We start from the raw sequence: 26,604 nt of genomic DNA, 5'->3' as shown, positions 1-26,604 counted from the left end.
ATCACTTGGCTTTCCCACCTCTCAAGTCCAGTGTCTCAGCAGGGCACTCTGGTCCTCCAGGATGTGGCCCCGGGCCTCCCTCCTGCCCTCCCTCCTAATCACCACAGGCCTCTTTTCTTGGGCCCTACAAGTTCAGGCTCCACTCCCCCAAGTACGTCTTGCGCTTCTGAGATTCTTTGCTTTTGCTCACTACCTGTGCTCATTCCCTTCTTACCTGCCAAACCAGCTCTCACCCAATTCCCTGTGCACATGCCACTTCCTGTGTGGAGCCTCTCTCAGCTTCCTCTTCTACCTCTCGGCCTCCTTAAATCTGTTCCCTCAGTACCAAGTTCATGCTTTAGCACAGAGGTTAGCACACTGTGGTCTGCAGGCCAAATGGCCCGCTGTCCAGTTTCATCTGGCCCACAAGCTAAGAATAGCTTTCATATTTTTAAATACTTGGAGGGGAAAAAAATCAAAAGCATAGTATTTTGAGACACGCGGAAATTATTTGGAGTGCAAATGCCAAAGGACATAAATAAAGTTTTATTGGTAAATAGGCAGATTCATTTGTGAATATATTGTCTATGACTGCCTTGGTACTACAACAGCAGGGTTCAATAGTTGCAACAAAGACAGAGGGCTCCGTGTCTCAAATAGTTGCTGTTTGGCTCTTTATAGAGAAACAATTTGCTCACCCCTGCTTTGGAGTACTATCAGGTTGTGTTTCAATATGATGTTGCTGACTTTTATATCACTGTGCCCGGCATGGGGCCTTGTCCTAAGTAGACAATAATTTAATGAGCATATGAATGAAAGTTAAAAGTATATGGGAAAGATTAGACACCATGAACTTGGACCCCATATCATTTCTGTCAGTGCTGTCTCAAAGTAGGGGAATCTGATCAACAGTTTTCACAAAGGGATAATTCACAGCTGGTAGTAGCAAACCTGTTACCCTTTATAGCCTGGGAGGATGCAGATCTGGATGGGAGCAGTTTCAGGATTCTGGACAGAGAAAGTCACATAGAGTTAGGCACTCTGGGAACACCTGTAGTCTTCTGTAGAGACGCATGGCCGGCTGATGGGAACCTCTCAAGGCAGGAGCCGAGAAAATAGATGCCCTGGTCTCCTCCTCTCCCTTCTTCCCATCTCTGCTCGGTCTCTCTGTTGGCAGAACTCAGTCAGGCACTGGAGCACCGTCAGTGTCATGCATGGAGGCTGGCTCCTGGAAAACAGCGCAGGAGGGAGAAGAGGGCAACCTTGGGGGGAAGAGGGAAAGATATTCTACACACAAATTCGTGACAAGTCACATCTATTCTTCAGGCTTCAATTTCCTCACCTATAAAATGGTCAAGTTGCTTTGTGATGTTTATAATGACAACAGCAACAACAGCGAAGAGTAAGAGAAGTTTCTGTTGAGAACTTACCGTGAACCATACAATCATTTTGTCAGACAGCCTTCGGAATAAATAACATCCCCGTCACACGAATGAGAAACCTGAGGCTCAGGAAGAAATTGCAGGATATTTAATGGCCAGTCAATGGCCCCATTTGAGACTGCACTTTTCCTGAAGTCCCTCTCTCATCCTTGCTTACCAGAACCCCAATCTGGTTGCACTGGTTGGGGCAGTAGCTTCTCGGGGCTTCTGATGTCTTTCAAGTTAAACTCAGTACTAACTAGTCAGCCTTGGGTTACCTGTCAGCTCTTCTGGATTCACTAAATTCACACATCCCTCCCTCGTCTCATGTCTAGTGTCCTATGGACACCAGTTTCAGGCAGGGTCTCCCCTATTTCTCCCCAGAAAGCAGAGCTGCTAAGGAAACATGGTCCCCCATCCCCTAACCTCTTCCTTGTTACTATTGTAATAAGAGACTTGGGCAGGGGTCCTAGCAACAGAGACCTTTTCAATAAAATTAGTCTGATGACAGATACACCAGTGTTTTCCAGAAACATGTCGAAGGCTGAACATCATTGGTCTGAATCCTGGTATGTTTGTTTATTTATTCTGAGCAATTTGCTCAACACTGGAACCCTTGTACATCATAGCATGGATGTGATTTCTTAATTATTCATGCCATTAATAATTGACACCATTAATAACACTGTAATACCATTAATAATTGAGTGCATAAAATGGTATTCTCTGGAATTAATTTATTATCATTAATTTTCTGTGCCAGCTTACTAGAGCTCATTAGAATGGTGGTCAGGGTCTGTGCATCAAATTATTTAACTAGTCATCTTCAGGCTTAAAAGGCCAAGGAATTGTGGAATTCACTCCAACCACAGCCTCTCCTTACCATTGACAGTCTCCTCTTTTGTCTTTTATCCAGGAAAGGCGGGGGTGGGGGAAAGCGTCTTGTGAACACGTCCACATAATTCAATCTCACTGCTGGCTTATAAAATAGGGCTTAATGAAGAGGAAGGAAGCAAGATGCCCATGGGTCTACAAAGCCTTTCAGTGAACCTGCCCTCGGGGCTACCAGTCCCCCCAAGACAGGTCTAGAGCTCAGCCCTCTCCTGCCATAGACCCCAAGAACTGTGACTGCTCCCATTCCCTAATTAAAGCTTTGGGGGTGCCCGGGTGGCTCAGTTGGTTAAGCTTCTGACTCTTGATTTCAGCTCAGGTCATGATCTCATGGTTCATGAGATCAAGCCCCAGGTGGGGCTCTGAGCTGACAGCTCAGAACCTGCTTGGGATTCTCTCTCCCTCCCTCTCTATCTCTCTCTCCCTGTCTCTCCCCCACTTGCACGTGGTCTCTCTTTTTCTCTCAAAATAAATAAACATTAAAAAATAAAAAGGCTTTGGCCACCTGTTTGCTCCTCCAGGATCTCTCTTCCCTTAAACTGACCAAAGAAAAATGTTTTTGTCTTTGCCATCTCATCGTGATGCTACCCCTTAAGAGAAGCCAGATGACCCTTTTAAGAGTTTCAGAGCCAAATATAATAGAGGCACTGAAAGGAGAGAACAAGAATTGCCTTCAAGGATTGGGTACACTCATTCTGTGATTTTACAGAGCTTCAGTCCTCATGTGAGGCACTGAAATTCATTGAGCCTAATGTAACTACAAAATGGCGTGATACCTACAGTGAAGGCAGGAGAGATAGCCATGGAGAAACACTGCCTCAGATGCCCCTTCTAGGAAGGACCTGATGCCCAAGTGAAGGGGAGGGTCCGCAGACGGCCTCCAGGTGTTGGCATCGTCAGGGTCTGCTGAGGTGGGGAGAACGGCCGGGTCTGAGGGCACAGCCTTACCAGGTAGGATGACAGACTCCTTTGGTCTGCCTGGAACTTTCTTGGCGCTAAAAGTCCTGCGGCCCAGGTTCGGTCTTTGGACTAAAGTCCAAGTCCGTGGGCACGTCTTCTGAAAGCAGAGACGTTTGCCCTAAGCATTTGACAAGGCCAATCCTTTGTGACGTTCTGGATGCATTGTCTCGAACAATGGACACAGTGATTCTGCTCTTCCTCCCTTCCCCCACACCAGCTGAGCTGAGTACAGCTGCCCACAAAGCCCAGTGGGATCTTCCGACAAGAAAATTAACGTGATATATTCCTCCCATGAACTCCCATAACACTCCGTAACTTTCTAGTGGTGCTCTCCACATTTCGTGTTTTATTATAGCTACCGCTGAGTTTCTCTTCCCCTCTCCTGAACTGTGAGCCTCAGACCCCATGCCAGTGAGCGCCATGTTTGTGTATGAAGAAATGAGGGAGTGGACGGCACCTAGACTTCCCTCCTTTGGATGCCCATTAAGGTGTGAGAGCCCCCAGCTGGGCGGGGTTAACCAAGTATGTGAAAACCTGTGACATCAAAAGCCTGCCTCCACCTGAAATCCAAAGTCCTATTTTGCTTAACTCCTAGGTTTATTTGTGTAGGAATAAATCTATTAAATAATAGATGCAAAATCACTTTAGGAATTATTTATGTGCGAGGTTAAACCTAGAAATATGTCGGTGTCTCTGTTTAAACATGGTCTAATCCAGTCTTGGAAACAGGGCAAATGTATCAAAATTGCTATTCTAAATTGTACTGAGGTTTTCCGATAAAAAGGAATAAACTAATACTACCTAGTAGCAGATACTTATTACTAATCTTCTCTTAGTGGATTGAATGCTTCAGTTAGCTTTTTAGGATCTTTGAAAATCTTATCTGTGTATACCGGAGCCTTTTTCCCTTGTGTCCCTGGAGGTATATATAAATAGATACAATCATGTGGTCTTGAATGCCAATTGTAGGTGTTTTTCCATCTCTCTGACCTTGTTTAACCCTTCTCCTGGATTTAGCCTTCCTGATTAACCAGAGGGGAAAAATTCATAGTATCACCCGGACGCTTTGATGAAGGATACCGACCCCCCCCCCCCATGATAGAAATCTTCTTCCTGATGAAACTTATCAACTATTAATTAGTTCACTCAACTGACCAGGGATCCGTCTGCATCAGATGATATTAAATGCTCGGAAAAGGACATATCTGGGACTCCGAGGCCCTTGCATTTGGAACTCATTGCCTTCCTGCCACCCAGGTTTGAAATTGGGTACTGCTCTAAATTAACTTTAAAACTCAGCTCCAACTGAAAACGTTAGGTCTCATATGGGCAGGTATCATCACCTGACATACTCCACATTGATTCATTTATCTGTTTATTGTCTATCTCCTTCCAATATAAATCAGTTCTATGTGGTCAGGGAATTTTGTGAAGTGTGCCTAGCCCAGAAAATTTTTGTTTATTCAATGCATTCATTGAATGATTAATTCATGGACCAATGGATTCATTAAATGATTAATTTCTGAATTTTCGAACTTCTAAAAATCTCCAGTGAAGGTATCCTCAAAGCCATCTAGTCTAACTTGCGTTCTGCACCTCTCTGAACAGTCATCACCTTGAACGTGAACCATGCCAGGAAAAGGGGCTCATTACCTACTAGGAGAGGCAACTCTACCGTCTTGCTTTAATTGTGGCACAGGATAAGTTTGCTTACAGGGCATTGTTTGCATAAAGTGAAACCTGTTTTTGTACTTGTTACAATAGAATAAGAATCTGTAGCTACTCCAGAATTACTAATTAATACTTTTCATAAAGTCAAGTGAAGTTTTTTACATTGATTGAATCCTTCCTGTGCTCTAGATGCTTTGGTTATACTAATTCTCACAATAATGCAACGAGGTCATCATTTGTGTACCCGTTATCCAGAGAGACCAAATGAGCTTCAGAGAAGGTCCTACTAAGGCATTCAGCCTTAGCAGTGGCCGAGAATTCTGGTCTTGCTAGCATTATTATGTTCATTGCTCAAATAATTACTAATACTTGCAGAACACTTATACAGCTCACAAAATATCCTTAAAAAATCTATCTCACCCTAAATTTATTAGCACCCAATGAGTAAGAAGGGCATTATCACCCTGGAGCTAGAACTCTAGAGACAGGTTCCGAACAGCAAACAGTGAAGTTAAGACAAGTGAACTGGAAACAAGTTTCATATTTTACACTCTAACACCATTCCACTACCAAAAAAAAAAAATCTTGTCTGATCCTTACAGTGTATCAACTCCTTCCAAAAATTGGACATTTGTTTCAATCACTGAATTTATGAACACATTCTTATTTCCATCATAGGCCCTGGGTGGGACCGAAGCAGTAAAATGAACAAGGCATAGCCCTGCGTGCTGTGAGTTCACAGGGCCATTCACAGGAGGGCTCAGGAGTGTCATGGAAGACAGTGAGAGTCTGATGTCATGCTTGCTTTGGGAAACCAGGCAGGGCAGGGCAAATGTTTCTTCCTGTTTGTCTTTGAAGTTGGTTTGCGAATACATCTTTCTTCCCTACCAGACTATAGGTATCTTGAGGGCAATAATGATGACAGGGACATTTTGACATCCTCTTAAGCATTTGGCACATAGCTTTGTCCAATGTTGGTGCCAGTAACGGTGGCTTTGTATGACCCAAGCTACTATTTTACACTAGGACATAGCCACTCATGTGTTCAAATATATCAATAACCCTATCGTAAGAGGTCTGGGCTGCTTTGAAAGCGTTCGACCAGTTGAAATAGTTAAGCGACTCAGCGGAGAGAGATGGGCCACCAGATCAGGAGCTGACACTTGGAAGGGAAAGGTGGGCTGAGGGCCAGGGACAGGTTAATAGAGCTCCAGGTGGAGGCCCAAGTAGAACCTAGGGTGGGCCCAGGAAAGATGCTCAGGAAGAAGTCATCCACACTGTGCCACCCTCGAGGACACAACGACCAGATTGTATCTAAGCCTGCCTCAACTCTGGGGAGCCTAAGGAAGACTAGTGAGGGACGAAAGAGGGAAAGAAAGGAGAGAAAAGAAGCTAACCATGGATCCCTTCCTCACAGCAGGCTCCCAAGCATGAAGTGGAATCTGAGCCGACAGAGAAGGGAAATCTTCAATCGCGGTAGTGGGTGGTGTTAGATACTGGACTGGATACTTTAATCGTTGAAATGAGACTGTTTTCTTGCCTGAAGGGGGACCAGAGAATATATCTAAAAATCTGAGGTGACCCAGAAAAGATAAAAGCCTGTGTCTAGAGGCCCATGGCTCAGGTTTAAAGGGACAGCTAAAAGAAGAAAGCTGCCATCTGTTTATATGCTCTGGAGTCCGTCACGATCAACAAAACTCGTTGACGCAGAATTGATATAACACAGGTTACACAAATGTGAATCTTGCTTTACTGTTAAGGGCATAACATGAGCACTTCCTCATACTAGAAAAGAAATTTCATAATTATTTCGTGGTTGCATAATGATCCATCCAGCGAATGTGCTTCCCCGGTGATTGGGCGTTTGGGTTGTTTGAAGTAATTTGCGTCTTAAGCTCAGAGTTACTGCACACACAGCTGCATACACCAGTTGGAACAAGTCAAGTTGAATTCGAACATATTTTTTTTTCTGTAAAGCATTGTCTTAAGTGCATATTACTGCTCACCTGGGAAATGAACCCCAAAATTAGATTTTCAAGAAACTTGGGCTTCTTTCAAACAATGGGCTGATTGTCCCATTTGAATTAACTTCTCTAGAATGATTTAGACAGGAAATGGGAGGAGCCCGGCCTGCTCAGAGCAGGGCTCTCTGCTGTCCAAGTCAGCTCCCATAGAAGCTATCGGAGATGCTGTTGATTTAACAGCAAAAGTATCCCCTGGATCAGTTTGATTCTGAGAGAGAGAGCGTGTACACGATGGGAGAAAATCCCTTTCCCTGAAAAATTATTGAACATATCCTGTATCATTGAGCCTCTGGACCCACATTATCTCATTAGGACTGTAAGAGAACCTTAACTACTGGTGACCAAGAAAAACTCATTATCCCCAGTTAGCAGATGAGGAAACTGAGGCTCAGAACTTTTCCAAACTCAATCTACTGTTGGATAGCAGTGTCAGGGGACCAGAATTTAGGCCTTTTCTCTCTCTTAATTCATGTTGTACACACATATTAACATGTTATAATAATATGGTGTTTGTGTATATAGATATAAAATCTTGACACAATAATCCGGGACTGGAAAGGTTTGCTTGGATAATGAAGGCCCTGGGATCGGTTATGGTCTGATTTTCACTGATGTTGGTACATGTTCTACAATTCTTCAAATTCTTGCATTTCAAGCCAGAGCTGTGCATTTAGCAATTAGGAAAACTCAGTGAAGTATGGCCTCACAGAGGAAGAGCGCTCTATTCAGAGTGCTTTTTTAGAATATACAGCATTTCCTTCCCTCAATGAAATAGTGATCTAAACATTCCATTATTCAAACATGGGGTGAATAATAACAAGGCACTGGCTGGGAGTATTACAATGGGAAAAATACATAGAGGGATTTATAAGCTTTTGTATTGAAACTTGTTCAACATCTTCTCTTAAAAAGAAAAAAAAAGTTCCCAAGACTTGATTTGACTCCTTTGCTGCATGCTATTTTATTTTCTGCACAGGCCGGAGTTTGCTAAGAAATGCTAGCAGTCTCCAATGTCAGAGGCAATGGGTTATAGAACCATCAAAAACAAAGACCGGGAATAGCTGCAAAGCTATTGCTTTTGTTTTGGGAGGATAGATGCTGATTCCACCCTTTAATACGTTCCTCATGGAGTGTAGCTGAGTCTGATTTCAGTGGTGGGTGTAACCAAGACCTTTGCCCTCAAATTCATTGCAAGGGGCTGTAGACAACAAAGGCCACTCGAGGACTGACAAGGAGTCCTCTTGGAATGAGTGTAATCCAAAACCCATCACAGAGTTTTATTAGAACCAGGGAAGGTGACAGAACTATTGGTCACGACTCCAAAGAAGCTAGAGAAATCCCACGTGCTTTAGGGACTACTGCAAAGCTTTCACCAGTGCCAAAGGCTCATTTAACGTTTTTTTTGTTTGTTTTGTTTTTTGTTTTTTACCTTTGACGGAGGGCAGAAGAAAGTACTAGTATTGTTGAATTTGGGCCACTTATGTTGGCTTTTTTTTTTTTTTTAACTCTTCTGGAAAATGTGACCATAAACCTCGGTAAGAAAGAGAATGTCTTCTGTTAGCTTAAATTTGATACACATCATCTAGTCTAACTCAGGATGCTTATGGGCACTCAGTAGAACTGAGCCTTAGCTTAATTTGTTTCTTTCTTGGTAATACCCGCTTTTAAAATTATTTTTTTAAGGGAGAAGGCAGTCCCTTAAGAATTAATGGAAGGAGCTCAATGCAGAGTCCCATGACCTGGGTAAAAACCTAGCTTTTATCAGTTATTAGGAGGTAACCCCAGGAAAAATTTCTTTTTAAATAGTATTTATTTATTTTTGAGAGAGAGAGAGAGAGAGAGAATCTGAAGCAGACTCCACTGACAGCACAGACCTGAAGCAGGGCTCAAACTCACAAACTGTGAGGTCATGATCTGAGCCGAAATCAAGAGTCGGATGCTTAACCAACTGAGCCACCCAGACGCTTCCCCCAGAAAAAGTTCTAACTTCTCTGAGCCTCAGGGATACCTAGTATCATAAAAAACATTCTGATGACTTGGGGCTATCAATCCCAATTTACAGATGAGAAGGGAAAAAAAACCTGTTACTGAGTGAAATTCCATGTGTTGCACCAAAAGGAGAGTTGGCAGGCTTGAAGCTAGACTTTGAAACCTCATCACTGAGCATCCATGACCTTGCTGAGTCTGCTCCACAGTGCTCCCCCTGCCAGAACATATTTTCTCTTGATTGTGCTATTCAGAGATCTCCTCTATCATTCCTTCTCTAATCACATACTTTGTCCAGTCGTGGACCAACATACAATAATACAAATCTTTGCTTGATATAAAACGCACCTGGTTTAATTCTGAACTCCAATTTGTTTTTAACAACCTCTCCAAATAGCTTGAATAACCAAAGCAGGCTTGAAAAAGAAGAGCAAAGCTGGAGGCATCACAACTCTAGACTTCAAGCTGCATCACAAAGCTGTGATCATCAAGACAGTATGGTACTGGCACAAAAACAGACACTTAGATCGATGGAACATAATAGAAAACCCAGAAATGGACCCACAACTATATGGTCAATTCATCTTCGACAAAGCAGGAGGGACTATCTAATGGAAAAAAGACAGTCTCTTCAACAAATGGTGTTGGGAAAACTGGACGGCGACATGCAGAAGAACGAAATTGGACCATTTTCTTACACAATACACACAAATAAATTCAAAATGGATGAAAGACCTAAATGTGAGACAGGAAACCATCAAAATCCTAGAGAAGAACACAGGCAGAAATCCCTTTGACCTCAGCCAGAGCAACTTCTTACTAGACACGTCTCTGGAGGCAAGGGGAACATCTTTCCTGTATTTCTTGATCTGATCTGATATCACATATTATACTCTGTGAACCTTGGAAGAAGGAGTTTTTTTGATGTTTAGAATATGAGAGCACTCATAATATTTTTTCCAGAAACACACTACTTTGTGGCTCATCCTAAATAACCTATCACCTGCCAATGGAGGTCTTAGGATCATTCTTTTAAAAATTTTTTTAAATGTTTATTTGTTTTTGAGAGAGAGAGAGAGAAAGAGAGAGAGAGAGAGAGAGAGAGAGCAAGCAGGGGAGGGGCAGAGAGAGAGACACACACAGAATCCAAAGGAGGCCCGAAGGCTCCGAGCTGTCAGCACAGAGAGCCGTGAGATCATGACCCGAGCCAAAGTCAGACACCCAATGGACTGAGCCACCCACGTGCCCCATGGAGGTCTTAGAATCATCCTATTATGACAGCATGCATGTACTGCAATATGGTTTTTACTTTATGGGGGTGCCAAATCAACGAGATTTTGAACTCAAAAGGCCAGATGCTGGATTATTTTAATGTGGAGGTGAATTTAGTTAGGCACATGAATTGATTGTAGGACTTTTTGTTCCCAGCCCAACCAAAAAGAAAATCACATGTGATACATACACAGAGCCCCCTACTCATACTCACACTTAAAACACACACACACACACACACACACACACACACACACACATTCAATGAGCCCCTTCTCAATACAAGCCAGTGTATTGGGCAAACAACCATAAACTTGAGGTCCCTGCCCTCATAAAGCTCTCTGCCTAGGTGGGAAGGATGTTTTTACAAATAATGGCAAGTACACTGAGATGAATGAAGGAGTATCGTGGGTGCTATGTGGGCATATCTTTAATTGGTTTGGGCAGAGATTATAAAGAAGGCTATCTGGACAGTGTAGCACTTAAGCTGAACTGTAAAGAATGGTCAGGAATTAATTAGGTAAACTGGGGGCAGAGAGAAAGTTCATTCTAAGTAGAAATAGCCAACATGTGAAAACCTCAAAAATGGGACAACTGTGGCACCTTTATGAAGACAACGCAAGCCCAGCATGGCTGAACTCCAGAGATAAAGTCATGAGGTGGGTTATGAGGAGAGGCTGAAATAATGGGTCAGGAATTTTGTCTTTCAAAAGAGCAACAAAAAGTATTTATGCCTTTTAAATATTGGAGTGACCAGATAAGATATGAATTTTAAAAAGAACGTTTCCATTTCCAAGTGAAGAATGAATCTGAGGGGCATGAGGGCGGATTTGAAAAGACTAGTAAGGATATAACTATAATAGAGCCATGTGTGCTGGTGACTTTAAAATGGGGAGGGCATAACAAAAGAGTAGTAGAAGTGGGTGGATTTGAGAAATATTTAGGGAGTGTGATCAATGAATTTTTGGTGCTTTGTTCCATGTGGGATGATAAAAAAAGGTGGTTCAATATTAAGTTGCAACTTTCTGGTTTTAACAGCTGTTGAGTGGTGGGGAAAGACTGGTTATTCATATGGAAAGTCAAGGGAGAGGAGCAAATTTGGAGTAGGATAGTCACAATAACTATGCCACAGTATTTATTGCACATTCACTATGGATAATTGGCTGTTCTACGTGTTTTATACACATCTACCCATTTAATATTCTAGCATCTGTGAAGTATATCCAGTCATGAATACTCACATAATTCACCCAATGTTCCTATCGCTGGTACCTGGCAGGACTGGTGTTTCAACACAGATGGTCTGATGCCTGAAGCCTTGAGTTGACTTACTACCCTTATTGTAGAAAGGCTGAATAGAAAGTGAAATGTATAGTTCTGGAGCTCAGGAGCAAAGTCTGAGCAATCCATATGAATGAGGGAGTCATTGTGTTATGCATGATAGGCTGTAACATCTCAATGACTTAACTCAGTAAATGTTTATTTCTTGCTCACACTTAGCCCTGTGTGGATGTTCCAGTTCGGTGGCTCTCGTAGGCAGCTCCCCCACCAAGCACTGACTCAGAGATCAAGGGCTTCTTCCAACTCAGGGGTCCACCACTCTCTGGAGCCTTCTTGGAGTCCTCGTCTGGCATTCTTCCTATGCATTCAACTAGGTGATGCACAAAGAGAAAGAGAATGGAGGGTTTCTCAGGATGATGTTAGGGACCAGGAATAAAAGTGGTGTGCATCTTTTCTACCAAAATTATAGAGGCCAGAACAATTCATATAGTCCCAACCGGCCCCTTGCATTTAGCTGCATGCTCCGAGAGAAAACGAAGAGACATTTTCACGAGCATGTAGATGAAACCATGGGAGAGAACAGGCTCACCTGGTGAGTGACTAAAGAATTAGATGACCTAGGTTGGGGCCCCTGGGTGGCTCAGTCGGTTGAGCGTCCAACTTCGGCTCAGGTCGTGGTCTCATGGTTCATGGGTTCGAGCCCCACATTGGGCTCTGTGCTGACAGCTCAGAGCCTGGAGCCTGCTTCAGATTCTGTCCCCCTCTCTCTCTGTCCCTCCCCTGCTCACACCCTGTCTTTCTCTCTCTCTCTAAAAAATAAATAAACATTAAAAAAATTAAAAAAAAAAAAAAAAAGAAAGATGACCTAGGTCATATACCTGACAAGCTCTCTATGATAATGATGATTAATAATAGTCAAAACTTTAGGAGAATTTACTGTCTTCCAGGCACATTTACATATATTATTTCATGCACTCCTTACAAAAGCCCTTTGTGTAATGCTATTATATAGTTTTATATATAAAGAAACAAAGCTACAGAGATAGTAAATAACTCCTCCAAGGTCATAGCAATCATAAGTAACAGAACAGAAATTTGAATGCAGGCAATCTTATTCTAGCGTCTATGAGTTTAACCCATGTCATAAGCTACATAATTACTAACTTCAAATACTTGAAATATGTCACATTAATATGTAAGTATCTGTGCTATGGGTTCCCAAGGGACAGGACTATCATGAACAAATGGAATTTAAATGATGGTAAATTTCAGCCCAGAAGAAGCTAGCTCTTCCTAACAGAGCTGTCTGAAAGGAAGTAAAGTGTATCCGGAGATAGTGGGATCAGTGGAGGCACTCAAGCATAAGAACAGACCCTTGGCAAGGATATCACAGAGAGGATTCAAGCATCAAATGAGTGCTTGGGAGAGATAACATTTATGTTCTCCTGCAACCTACGAGAGTTGTGAAAATTTTCAAGTATATATTTGCTAGTTTCTCCTTGTGAATGTATAACCCCCACACCAGGCTAAGTTGTAAATCAAAGTTAGTTTCAATGCCTGTATGTTCTTTGGGCTGATGTCTGAAAGGAGGAGAGATGAAAAACTTTAAAGAGGAATTAGCCCCTTCCCTTGATATTCTTATAACTGACAATAGAGACAAGACATACACTTGTGTGTCATTCTTGTGAATTACCAGGGAGCAACCTATTTAGAATCTAGCCTGGAAGGGACTTAGAAGTGATATATAGATGGCAGAGGCACTCAAGGTTGGTCTTGAGTTAGCCTTGTGTTGTCTGTCTGCTTCGAAGTCCTCTGCTTTCCACCATCAGTGGAGTTCTGCCACTTTAGCATGCGTCCAAATCACCTGGAGAGGTTGTGAAATCAACCTCAGCTTTCTGATTCAGTAGGTTTGGGCTGGGACCCACCAATTTGCATTTCTAACAAGCCCCGCCCCTCCCCTGGTGCTACTGAAGCTGGTCAAGGTGATCACACTTTGGGAATCTCTACTGGAACATCAGATTTATTGATCAATACCATAATCCTCTATGTGTCTGGTTCTCCTTCAGACTGTGAACTCCTGGGACAAGGACTGTCTTGTTTGTCTTTGTATTCCCGGGGCCCAACCTACTGTTTGTCCCTTAGTTAATTTGTGTTGAGTGAATAATTTGAAAGCAATGTGTGGTTTTCTAGAAGTACAAAGGGGGAAAGTATCTGTGGGAATCGGTTGGGGGAGGAATCCTGTGATCTCTCCTCCCACAGATTTGGAAACATGATTCAGGCAAGGAAGTGTCTGAGCTGGGAAACAACCTTCTTTACACACAAACACCCCATTTCATAATTATACACATAAGACTCCAGTCCTCAGATGAGTGTCAGAATCTTTTCTTCTCACCACTCTTCCTCATCATCTCCCTTCCTTTTCCGTAACAGCGACTTCACAGAAGGAAAATAGCCTTTCTTGCACATTGAATGTAATTTGCCTCCTCCTGAAGTCCGTTGGCTTTGGCTGAACTTTGCTATCCTCACTGAAGAGGGAACCCTTTCCCACTGTTCTTTGAGAGAGCAGCCCCTTTGAAGTCACAGCTGGCTTGACTAAACTCATTTCCTCTATCCACAATGTGTGTCTGATGCAATGTTGGCTGATGCTCCCTCTTGCCGGCTCCCGCTATTGAACCAGACCCAAGTGCAATGTTTAATGTGAGTGTTTGGCTTGGCTTAAATTTGGCCAGATCATCTGTACTTTGTTTCGTTTGAAAACCTTTTCTCTCTCTCCTGCCCCCCCCCACCTCCCTCCCTCCCTCCCTCCTCCTCTCTTGCTCCCTCCCTCTCTCTTGCAACTAGTTCATTCCAGATGTTTTTGATTTGTCCTCCTGTGGTCTACTCCACCCAGTTCCTAAATCAGTAAATTATTTTCATGCTTCCACCAAAACTTAAGGAAAGAAAGTACTCAATTAGAGAAACTGATTATAGGTTTTCTAGAGCTTACACTTAGCGATGGCTGCTCTCCTCAGGACATACCTTTGAAAGGTAGGAGAATATGTCTCATGGTTGAGAATACAGTTAACCCTCAAACAACATGGGTTTGAAATGTGTGTGTCCACTTACATATGGGCTTTTTTTTTGGATAAATACAGTACTGTAAATGTGTTTTACGATTTTCTTTATTTTCTTTTCTCCAGTTTAGTCTATTATAAGAATATAGTACATAATGCATATAATATCTGTTAATCAACTGTTTACGTTATCAGCAAGGCTTCCAGTCAACAGTAAGCTATTAGTAGTTAAGTTTTTTTGGGGGGTCAGCAATTACATGTGAATTTTGGCTGTGGGGGGTGGGGGTGGTCAGCTGCCCTAACCCCCACACTGTTCAGGGGTCAACTGTACTTGAATTTAGCGTTCAACTTCTTAGCATTTGGAATAAGAGAGTGGACTTACTGCTGATATACTAATAATACAAGTACTCAAACTCATCCCCTCCTTTGAAGCCCTGTATAATTGCTCTTATTGTTTGAAGTGTCTCTGTTATAAAAGTACAAATAGATTCCCATTCTATGAACTCCCACGTGAGAGATAAAATGTAACATAAAATATTTATGGACATTCCCCTCTCCCATCACCTCTGACCCTTCTCAGCATGTTGATTGTGGTGATGAAGGTCAGGGTAGACTGGGTGAAAGAAGGGAGACATTTTTGCTCTATTATTATTACGAACAGTAAAGAGCTTCTCAGAGGAAACCATCATCTGACAGGCTAGCAGGAGAATTTAGGAAGGAACGTCAGTAAACTCCCTGAGTTAGGGAAGAGAATTTTGGATGTTTTTGAGAGTAGAGGGGGAGAACTGAGGGTAGCTGATTACACGAGATTAGAAGAGAAATGGAGTGGAAGATTTTAAGAAGTTTACACGGTGTTCTGAACATAATTTCTCTTAGGTGCCTTTTTAAGTGACTTTAGTCAATACTCACGGTCCTTTCTAAGACTTTTTGTGTGGTTGATGTGGGTTTTCTTTTGGATTTGAGGCAGAGATGCGGCTTACTGTTTACATTACACCCGTAAAATGTTTTGCTACTTATTTTGTTGTTTCATCCTGCCACTTGTCTGCAATGCTACCTGACGCCAGGAGATTGAAGGAAAATGGCCTTTAGAACCGCACAGCTGCACTTGTTTGTTGGAAGGAGGCAGGTTCTTCCGATACATAGTATTAGAAGGCAGGTTCTTTCCATACATGGTAATGTGTTTAATATGGTCCGTGCCTTAAATTCTCTGAACTATTTCTGAAAAGTGAGTGTATTACTATCCAACTTGCATGAGAGGAATTCAGTGAAATCATTTGAAGTGCCTGGAACGCAGTCATATTTGTAACAGTAGTGTGGAAAACCAGGACTCGAGGAGTGTGATCAAAACAGGGCTTTATTTTTTGTCTTCAACTCTTAATTATTTCGTTATTGGGGCAGTTACCCAGGCCACTGAGAATTTTGGCACAATGTATCATTTTCTGGACATTCTTGGAAATAAGAGATAACCATTTTGTGTATCAAAATCAGATGAGTTAGAAATGTCCAATGAATAATGGGCATGGTAATCTACAAATGAATACTTCAGTCTTCATTTAAAGATATGGACCCTCTTCCCCAACCCACTCACTAAGTTGCGGCAGCCTAAGTAGGCCAGTCTATGTTTTGGAGAATGAAGTATGATTAGCCCTTCCTTCCTTCTTTATTATCTGTTCACCTGTTTTCTTAAGGTTAAGTTGACAACTTACCTCTATTGAATGCGGGGGGGAAAATTGGGAATAGACTGAGAAAATTCTTGGTTGGTCAGTGATAAGTTTGGCTTACAAGATGGATTCTGGCTGATGGGTTCAGCTCAGCTTTCATGGGTAATCTCCATGGATTCTTTGATGGCTCTACTACTAAACTTCCCTAAGTGTGACTCTACAGACGTGGACAGTGTCTTTACTTTTGGTTAGTGTGGTCCTTATCCGTACTCCATGCATATCTCTGGCAGTCTGCTCCACATATATTCCATAGATCTCCTTGCCCTCTGGCAGAACCCCTCTTTGATAGGATTCCTATTTAAATGGCTGAGCTTACCAGTGAGACTTCATATCAGAAGACTGATAATTCACACAGGGGAGTTCAGTGACTTCCCAAGCCCCCACCCCCTATCGGCCTTGTAACTACGGGCCGTTCCATCCAGCTCTCCCCTTTATTCTTCAGGTATATGTCACTTTCCAAATTCCTTCATCCCCCCAGATCCTGGAAACACAGAGCCAAATAGCCCTGCAAATTTAAATAGACCTGTAAATTTAAAGTAAGATGGTGAGAAGAGAAAGGATGGGGGGGGGGTGTCATAGTGTAACTTTTGCAAACAAATAATTTTCACAAAAATTATTCTTCCTAATTTCTATTCTTATGATCTCTTTTTTTTCTTCCTTGTGGGTTTCAGATCCATACAGCTCCCAGAATTACTTTGAAATGTCTGCAGGTGGTAGGGTATCCCATCTTGGAATTTCTTGTCTATTTTATTTCACTTCCTCAGGTGAAATGTCAAAGTTTACATCCTGTTACACACTCATATATCACCATTTTCCTGTGTTACTGCCACCAGATGAAACATAAGTTTTGTGTAAATTCTAGTGATAATAATGTCTTCTGTAAGGCCCATGATATACCTTATATGAAAATACTCACAGAGTAGATCTACAAGAAAGCAGTTTTAGCAAAATTAAATTCCTTAGATTTGTCCTAATTAACATATACATAAAGATGTGGTGGGTTTGAGTGTTCTATAAATATTTGCTGCATTAAAGAAAATGAGTTATCATGAGCTCTGACTTTGCTACCGATTGGCTGTGTTATTTCAGGTGAAAAATCACCTCAAGAGATTGTTTCTTATTTATGGAAGGGAGATTCTATTGATATCACCTGTGAACACTTCCAACTTTCAAAGCCCCATGATTTTGTAATTCCACACATGGATTTTTCTTGTTATAATAGATTCACATGTGTACCTTCTCTGATCAAGTAGATGGCAGGAGAATGTGGGTAGGGACTGTATTACTTGTGTGTGTGTGTTAGAGTTAACAAAATTGATTTTACACTCCAACTTCCATAAAGAACCCAAGTGTTCTGGCTAAGAGAACATAGGGCAATGCCAAGGATGCTACTGTTGGGTAGCCTTTCTAGTTGTTGGAGTTTGGGGTGATGAGGAATCGATTGAAGGACATGGTGTCTCTATAGAATGTTTTTTTTGAAGTCTGCTCTTTGGTTTCTCTTCTGGAGATTATAGCCTTTGTGAAATTTGTTCCAATATATATACAGGTAGGATCTACAGGGTTTGGTAATTGACATGTCCCACATAGAAGCACCAGCCATGAAAGCTCAAATGAGAGGGAGAGATCACTCTATCTGTTGGGCCCAGGGAAACTTTCACAGGAGAGACAAACTTAGCAGAGTCTTAAGAAATGATTAAGCATTCATGAGGCAAAAGGAGAAGAAAGGAAGGTCACCTGAGGGAGAAGAAGGAGGAAGTGTAAATCATCTCTTCTCTCCTGTGGGCTCTGCAATAACTAAGAAAAAGATGAGGAATCAGAGATCCAAATATCAGCAGTATACTGTAACAGTGAAATTGCACTTACCTTAGGATGTAGTATTCTCCTCTGAGATACATACCGTAGAGCAACTCACATATGTGTACATGAAGGCATATCACAGAATATTCACAGTAGTATGCCTCTAATAGTGAAATAGAGCCAACAACCTGAATATCCATCACCATAAAGATGCAGTATATTAATCCATGGGGATGCTATAATCAGTTAAGATGAATGTACTAGCAATAATACATCTATCAACATGAATAAACCTTGACAACATGATATTGAGTAAAATATGTTACTCAAGTGAAAAAAGGAACTTTTTATGTGAATATGTTAATATGATACTATTCATATATAAACAAATAAGCAAAACAAAATTTGATATTGTTAAGGAATGCGTAAGTATATGAAAATCTTCAGAAGACCATGGGGGAGAGGAAGGGGGAAAAAAGTTACAGAGAGGGAAGGAGGCAAACCATAAGAGACTCTTAAATACTGAGAACAAACTGAAGGTTGATGGGGGTGTGGGGGAGAGGGGAAAGTGGGGGATAAGCATTAAGGAGGGCACCCATTGGGATGAGCACCGGGTGTTGTATGGAAAACAATTTGACAATAAATTATATTTAAAAATAAGTAAATTAAAAAATAAAAGAAAATATTCAGGAGGATGATAAACACAAAGTTCAGTAGTGCTTCTCTCTGTGATAGAAAGTGTGTGGGAGAAGAATGGGAACAAGAAGGAACATACAGGGGCGCCTGGGTGGCTCAGTCAGTTAAGTGTCTGACCTCAGCTCAGGTCATGATCTCACAGTCTGTGAGTTTGAGCCCCTCGTCGGGCTTTGTGCTGACAGCTCAGAGCCTGCAGCCTGCTTCAGGTTCTGTGTCTCCCTCTCTCTCTGCCCCTCCCCTGCTCATGCTCTGTCTCTCTCTGTCTCAAAAATAAATCAAAACATTAAAAAAAATTAAAAAGAAAGAAGGAGGATACAGAGAATTGTAATTTTATGGATAGTGGTTTAGCTCTTAAGCCAAGTCATTGGAGTATTTTTTTCCTTCTAGTGTTCTCTAGCATCATTGGATGTCTGAAATATATGTCTCCTACAAGCACAGAATCTTTTTGAAATCAGGTTTATTACTGGCAAACTATACAGAGATACATGGCTTAAAGCCAATCCCACAATGGGCTCCCAGTCTTTCACCTGAACTGACTTTGACCAGCGAGCACAGGGCAGAGAATCCATGGTCCAGTGACCTTGTCCTAGGGTAGCAGGAACAGAGAAAACAGACTGAACTCCTTGTTTCCTGGCACAGAGGTATGAGTGAGAGGTGGAGAGAAGGTCACAAGCTTTTCCTCAGTATTTCTAAGAGAGAAAAAATTCCTATTATGTGGGTTTCTCATTTTAATAAAACCAGAATCCTCTATTTCTACTTACGTCATTTAATTAAAGTTTTATTAATATCAAAATTCACCCACATTATCCATAGCTACTCAACTTTTATAAACTATGCCTTTGGTTAAAGTAATTAGACTTCTCAAGGGTTCCATGATACTTATTTGGAAACATAAAGGCAGCAAATGCACTTCGAGTGACTGTCACGTGCAGCCCTGTGCCACCTCAGGAACTTAAGAGGTTCCCCTCTGCCTCCCTGAAGAAGCATCCTCAATTGCAAACAGACTGTGTGACAACAGAATCTGATTAGACTGCCCCAGGTCTGTCTGGGTAACTAGTGTGCCACAGCTACTTGTGAAAGACTGGTGAAGAACCAAGAAAAACTGGCAATATTTAAATTCTTTAAGGCATTGCTTCCACATAAGGATTTCAATACACAGCATATCTCCCCCAAATTCTAATACATGGAGATCGCCTGGAGAGGCTGTGTGTGAAAACACGGCTGGCGTGGCTGGTGAGTAGAGTCTGGTGGGAAAGGGAGGTGTTTGGAGCTGGAAGTTGGTTTCCAGACTGAGGTTCTGTTAGGTTCCAATGTCAAGAGCACAGAGCCAGTTAACAATTAGGGACGAGCTGTCGGTTGCAACTAGAGGTGAAGTGCTGTAGTTGCCAGGGTGTGCTTGAACAGGTACCCAAGGGGCAGTCAGTAGGGTTGAAATCGAGGATCATGCCCATTTGCCCCTCCTGCAAAATTCTCCAAGGGAGAAACAAATTCAAATACAACAAGGTAAATGATAAAACAGTTGTCTGGATTATAAGTCACCAGTTTTAGTTCCATTTGACTTGTGACAGGGTAAATTCACACATTTTTATCAAGATAGACAAAAACAAAAAAATACCATGCACTTTATTGGGGGAAAATGTACCATGACTGATCCAAGGCAATCCTTAAGTCCTTTCCAAATATTTCAGTCTAGAAGCCACACTAAGAAAGCCAGCCAGTAAGAATAGAAAAGGCATGTCACAAAATCTGGGAGTTAGACAATGAGGGCTCTAATCGGGGTCCCCAACCAAAAGCTCTTTGGCTTTGGGGGAAAGTTGCTTAATGTCTGTAAGCCTTACTTTATAAAGCAAGTGATCTTAAAGGTGTCAAATGAGGTAATACATGTATGTATGAGGGATAGAATGGGTCGCCTCAAAAGGGGCCTCATCTTTTCCCCATAAGTGGTGCCCCTAGACTTCAAAGCTGACTTACGTTTCCCAGTCACCCAGCACTGTCTGAGAATTCTAGTCCCATCTTCCCAGAGAGGCCTTTCTCCTGGTGTTTCTGTATTACTGTTGCCAGTCTTGACAAGAAGCCAGGGGGAAAATCATTGCAGTATTTCAGAAATGCTCATTCATTTTTACTTTTCTTCTAGTGGTGAGTGGACTTGGGTTATTCCTCTGAACACATCTGCCCTGAATTTGCATGTATAATGAAAATGAGTTTTTTGTTAAAATGTTTTTGTTAAGCTGGGTTCAAATTTTTATTTCAAAATATTTTGTTGTGGTCAGGATACACACTTTCTAAAAGGAACTCCTTTGTGAAAAAAAAAAATATGGGTAACCCAAAGTGGGTGGCTGCTAAGGGAAAGAGCCCTAAACTAGCACCACCACTGTATACATAATTCTGGCAATTGACAGCTGTTGGGAGGAAAAGGTCAATTATCATTTAAGCAAAATATTTATTGAGGTGTGGATACATACCCAAATCTTCAGTGCACAAACCAACAATTTATATATATATATATATATATATATATATATACACGCACACACATACATATATATATGTATATATATATGTATATATATAATATATAATTTATATATGTATGTGTGTGTATATATGTATATATGTGTATGTATATATATATATATATATACATACACATATATATATAAAATATTTTTAATACTTTAGAAGGACGCTTTGTGCCCCTTCCTGAGGTCATACCTACATTGTCTGCCCTTTACCTCCTAAAAAATCAGGTAACCAATATTCTGACTTCTGGAACTATAGTTCCTGCTGTTCTTGAACTTCATATACTCCATTAGACAGTGTGCTCTTTCGTGGCCTGCTTCTTTCACTCATTCGTGGCGGTGTCTGTAAGATTCAACTATGACGTTGCTTGTAACAGATGTTCTCTTTAACTGTTGTATGGTATTCCACTTGGTGAATATTTTGCAATTGGTTTATCCATTCTACTGTAGATAGACATTTGGGTTCTAGTTTTTAGCTCGTATGAATAAAACCACTGTGAAATTCTTATCTTTGTCATGTGGTAGACAAATGTACTCATGTATCTGTGTCAAGGGATAGATATGTATTCGGCTTTAAAAGTAGATAGTTTCAAAAGGTCTTCCGAAGTGGGGATTTTCACGTAAGGGAAAGAAGTAGACTCTCTCCTCCGTGGGGAGAGAAGTGGGTAGGGAAGGAGAGGGAGGGTGGACAGTACCTCTACAGGATACACATGTAACATGGGGGGCTGTGTCCTCAGATTTTCTCGTTTTCTTCAGAGATGAAAAAGGTGGGGTGCGGGGGTTGTTTTTAGGGAAAGGCATCCAAGAGAACATAGGGACTCTCCCTGTCTTCCCTTTGCTGCGTCTCCTAATTTGCCGCCCCTCCTAATTTGCTGCCCCTCGGTGAAGGTATAGATGACAGCACTTCTGAGGGCGAGTGACAAGCTGTCAGGTGAAATCACGGTGCTAAAATGAAAATAACCGTGCTCTTTCAATCCTGAATCAACCCACAGAAAGAGTCAGTGTTCCTTTTTCTTACGTATACGGTGGGAGGGAAAGAGAGGAACAAGATTAGCGACATTACAGAGTAGTGGGTAAACCATGTGTGCACCATCTTAAACAGGGTGTCTGGTTATGAGTATTTAACTACTTTAGAAGAAAAGCTGTTCCTTAAAGATTCACCTTCCAAAACTCTCTCACAAAAGTGATAACATTACAATTTCCCGTCGTGAGTTTTTTGTTGTTGTTGTTGCCTTGTAAAAGGAAAAGCAGCTTCAGTTAGGCTCTCTCTCTAGGAGGCAGGTTATCTAGGACCGCGATGCTACAAATCACTATCTTGTTAATTATTCACATATGTTCTTGTTCAAGGCTTGATGCGTTTGTGTCATGAATATTTACATGTGGCAGTCCATCTCAGTCATTCCGAATTGCTCTTAGGATCAGCAATATGAGTACATCGTCAGCTGCAAGCCATAGAAGGCATCTATTATATGGGGGCTTTGGGGGCATTTTTTAATTATTTGGTTCTATGCCCAAGTTAAGTGGGGATCTGGCAACAACCTGGCTTGTGATCAATGCAGGAATATGAGGCAGATAATTCAGGTCCCTACAGGAAAAGCTACATAAAACATTTTGTAATGTGAACTCAGGCATATCACTCTTCCTCTTTGCCATTCAGCCTGTTCATCTGGCAGGAGTGGAGGTTACCGGAGATAATCTCTAAAGGCATCTGCTAGCTCTAATGTTCGATGACTTTATAATTGTCATCTGGCAATGTGATTATTTTACCAGTGAATCTCAGGGACTCAAATCATCAATATTGATCAAAGGAGGCTAATCAGCTCAACTAAACCAATACTGAATGACCACTCTTGGGCTGACACTGTTCAAAAGAGTCAATAAATAGTTGGGTAAGTGGATGAGTGCATAGATAGATAGATAGATAAATGCACAGATAAAGAAGACGCTTACTACAGAACCAGACAGACAAATTTCTTGGAAAAAACAATTAGTGTATACAGCTGAGTGAAGTAGTTATAATGAGAATATGAAGTAAAATCACGTGCCAGCAAATGTCTGAGTAACTTTCCTAAAAGATCAGATGCCATTTGATTACAACAATCATTATGCCATTTGGTATAATGGGAAAGAGCATTGGGCCAGAAGATCTGAGAACACATCCTGACCTTGTCACCTACAAGGTTTGTGACACTGGGAAAATTACATATTCTTTGAATCTGACTCAGACTCTCAAGGACTTATTTGAACTTTGTAGTTTGACTATCAAGAATACTTTCTTAGTGTCAATCTAATAATTAATGAGACTGAAGATACAAGTTACCTATTCAAGTGTTTATTGCTGTTATTATTAATAAGCAGCATGATGTAAGAACACAGGGAAATTAGGGCTCCATAAGGACTGGAAGACATCAGAGAAAGCTTGACAAAAGTCACATTGGGCACATTTTCAGTTCATCCCATGTTCTGGGGTGAATCAGGCACATATTCAGGTCAACACATACTGAGCATTTAGCATATGCCAGAACCTTGCTACGTCTTAAAGATGTGTGAATACCAACCAATATGTAGTTCTTGACCTTCAGAAACTCACAATCCTATGGGATTTCTAAACATTTAATGAAAATATTCTCTGTGCTAGGCACTGTTAGTTTGCCAACAATCATTGTGGTAGAAATGGAAGGCACCAGTTTTATCTTGAAGAGATTATATCCAAGCAGGAAAGGGAGACCTTGAAGCAAGCAATTTGAACACAGTGTCATAAGTGAATGATAAGGGCCTTGGGAGTTATCGTACACATATGAGGGATGCTTACTTCATACTAATGGGGCGGGAAGGGGGAAATATTTAGGTGCAATGTGGACCAGTGCTCTCAAAAGCCAAAATGCATAAGAACCACCTTTGGATCTTGTCAAAATGCAAGTTCTGGTCCAATAGGACCAGAGTGGGGCCTGGGATTCTGCATTTCTAGCAAGCTTCCTGCTGGTGCTGACGCTTCAGGTCAACGTCCCTCACTTTGAGTAGTATAGGTTATAGCAGTATTGAATATGCAAAATACAAGTTAGTGGCAGGAGTTTAAAAATAAATTGTTTAACTACTGTGATATAATTTAACCTGGCTGATCTCTGTTTCTTAGGGAAAAACCTACATCATCAACAAAACAAGAAAATAACCTCTTTATTTTTCTTTCAGTGATTCTCAAAGGCTCTCAAGAGGCATGCTCCCTGAGGAGGCATATCTAAATCATTAAAGGTTTTTAAAAAATTAAACCAACCCTTTGGTGCTTCTTTTTTCCGAGAATCACTACCACAATGAGCCCCTTTCAATAATAGATTGTTGGCATCACGTGTCTTATCTTATAGACATATTAAAGCCACTTCTAGCCTCTATAACCTTGTGCAGATTTAGAGTATCTGACAATCTCCATGAACTCTCTTTCCTCTATTCCTTTGACTTTAGCATCTCATTATGGAAATAATTTTAAAAATTCCTCTTCCCTTCCTGCTCAAGGTGTAAGTGTGGGTGGATGAGTTAGATGTCGAAGGGGGTTGGTTGAAGAATACACACCAATCCTAATTACATTGAACCTAGCCAACATCATAGGTGGGCAAGATTCCAGGCAGACCTGGATACAGATGCTGGACATTCCACTCTTTCTATGATGTTAACAGATTACTTAATTTCTCTGAGTCCTAATGGTCTGTCTTTAAAATGCAGTCAGTAGTACATGGCTTAGGAATTGTTGTCAGAATCAGTGAGATGATGGGTAAAGCATCTGGCATGCAATACATTCTCCTTCAGTATTAGTATTCTTTCCTTCCATACTGTATTTAGAGCAAGAGAAATTCATATTTAGTGTTCTCTTTCCACTACTTTTTTAGGAAGTCTTCATCTTTACCAAATAGAAGTTCTGGAAAATATCTGCCAACTCTACTCTCTTTTCCCACCAAAATTGTGTGTGTAAAGATCAAGGTAATAAGGAGGGTCAACTAGATTACTCACAATTCAATGTTGTCAGGGAAGGTCTCTGTGTTTCCTAGGAATCAGAACTCCTGATTGAGTTCCATACTTTATCTGTAATGATATCTGTCCATGAAATTAGATCAGTGTGTCCATAGAATATATCCATGATTGGGAGATTCAAGAAGACCAATAGATATTTACATTTTACAAATTCTTTTCTAACCATCAGAGTTGTGCTACAATAAAATCACAGGCTATCATAGGAGCTAGTGGATTTTCTAACACTGAAGGATGAGTAGATAATGAGTACTGATTATTAAAGTCATTAATTCTTCAAACACCTATTGAATACTTTGTAGGCCAGACACTTAGTGTTAGGAGAAAAGATTGGAATTACACACACAGTCTCACATATGGCCAGAATGAGAAATGGAAAAGACTCATCAAGCAACAACTGGAAGCCATCCAAACAGTATTTGTTTTTAATATTTACTGATGATGGGAGAAACTTCCCATACATAAAACTTTTATAACATTTTATGTTCAAACTAAGAGACTTGTTACATGTTCTAGATGTGAAATATTCTTGATTATATGCAATGATTTTGGAATTATAATTTTCTGAGCCATAGATCTTCTTAGTGGTCATTGTAGACACTCTAAGAAGACAGGTTTTATTTATTATTTATTTATCGAGAGTGAGTGTGTGTGAGCACATATGAGCACACACGAGTTGGGGAAGGGCACAGAGAGAGGGAGACAGAGAATCTCAAGCAGGCTTCATGACCATCCTAGAACCTGACTTGGGGCTTGATCTCACGACTGAGATCATGATCGGAGGCAAAATCAAGAGTTGGATGCTTAACTAACTCACACAGGCACCCCAAGACACAGGTTTTAGTTAATAGAACTAAATTGTGTGTTATTTGGTGTGGGGATTATAGATAATTTTGCTAACACTAGATAATACCCACTTGTCTGGTCTCTGGGTCAGTAGTGAGGTGGGATTTACACACTGCCTTTAACAAAAACGTTCAACAGAGACTGAGGATGCAAGTAGTGACTTTTGTATTTGTTTTAATTTTTTTCGTTTTATTTGAGAGAGAGAGAGCGAGCAGAGGAGAGAGGCTTGTTATGTAAGAATTGGGTGAACAAATAGAATCCAGTGGGCACCATATTTCTGCTTTGCTCCAGCTTTGTTACAGTTCCTTAGAGATGACCGATCCTAAGCAGCTGCCTGGCTGGCTGCCCCCTTCCCCAAATTTGCCTCTTGTTCCCAAACAGGCTAATGACCAAAACAAGGGAGGGCATGGAAACAAACAATTACAGCCTATTGTGATAAATGTTGTGTTGATTATTTCTGCTTGCCACCT

The 26,604-nt window shown here is 41.2% G+C and overlaps 1 long non-coding RNA gene across 3 annotated transcripts in view; it reads left to right on the top strand.

The window, feature by feature from the left end:
• The window catches only part of LOC109273129 (uncharacterized), a 177,845-nt gene that overhangs the window by 65,687 nt on the left and 85,554 nt on the right, over positions 1–26,604 (top strand). The window contains exon 1 of one of the 3 annotated variants that reach the window (XR_002082786.2): positions 14,104–14,182. The exons of the other annotated variants lie outside the window; for them this stretch is intronic. This is a non-coding gene — a long non-coding RNA (uncharacterized LOC109273129). Of the gene's footprint in view, positions 1–14,103; positions 14,183–26,604 lie in introns of those variants that run through there. 3 annotated transcript variants of the gene reach the window in all.

Source organism: Panthera pardus, unplaced genomic scaffold (genome assembly GCF_024362965.1).
Source record: "Panthera pardus isolate Hobbes unplaced genomic scaffold, ASM2436296v1 HiC_scaffold_7, whole genome shotgun sequence".
NCBI lineage: Eukaryota > Metazoa > Chordata > Mammalia > Carnivora > Felidae > Panthera > Panthera pardus.
This window is presented reverse-complemented; position numbering and strand designations above follow the sequence as displayed.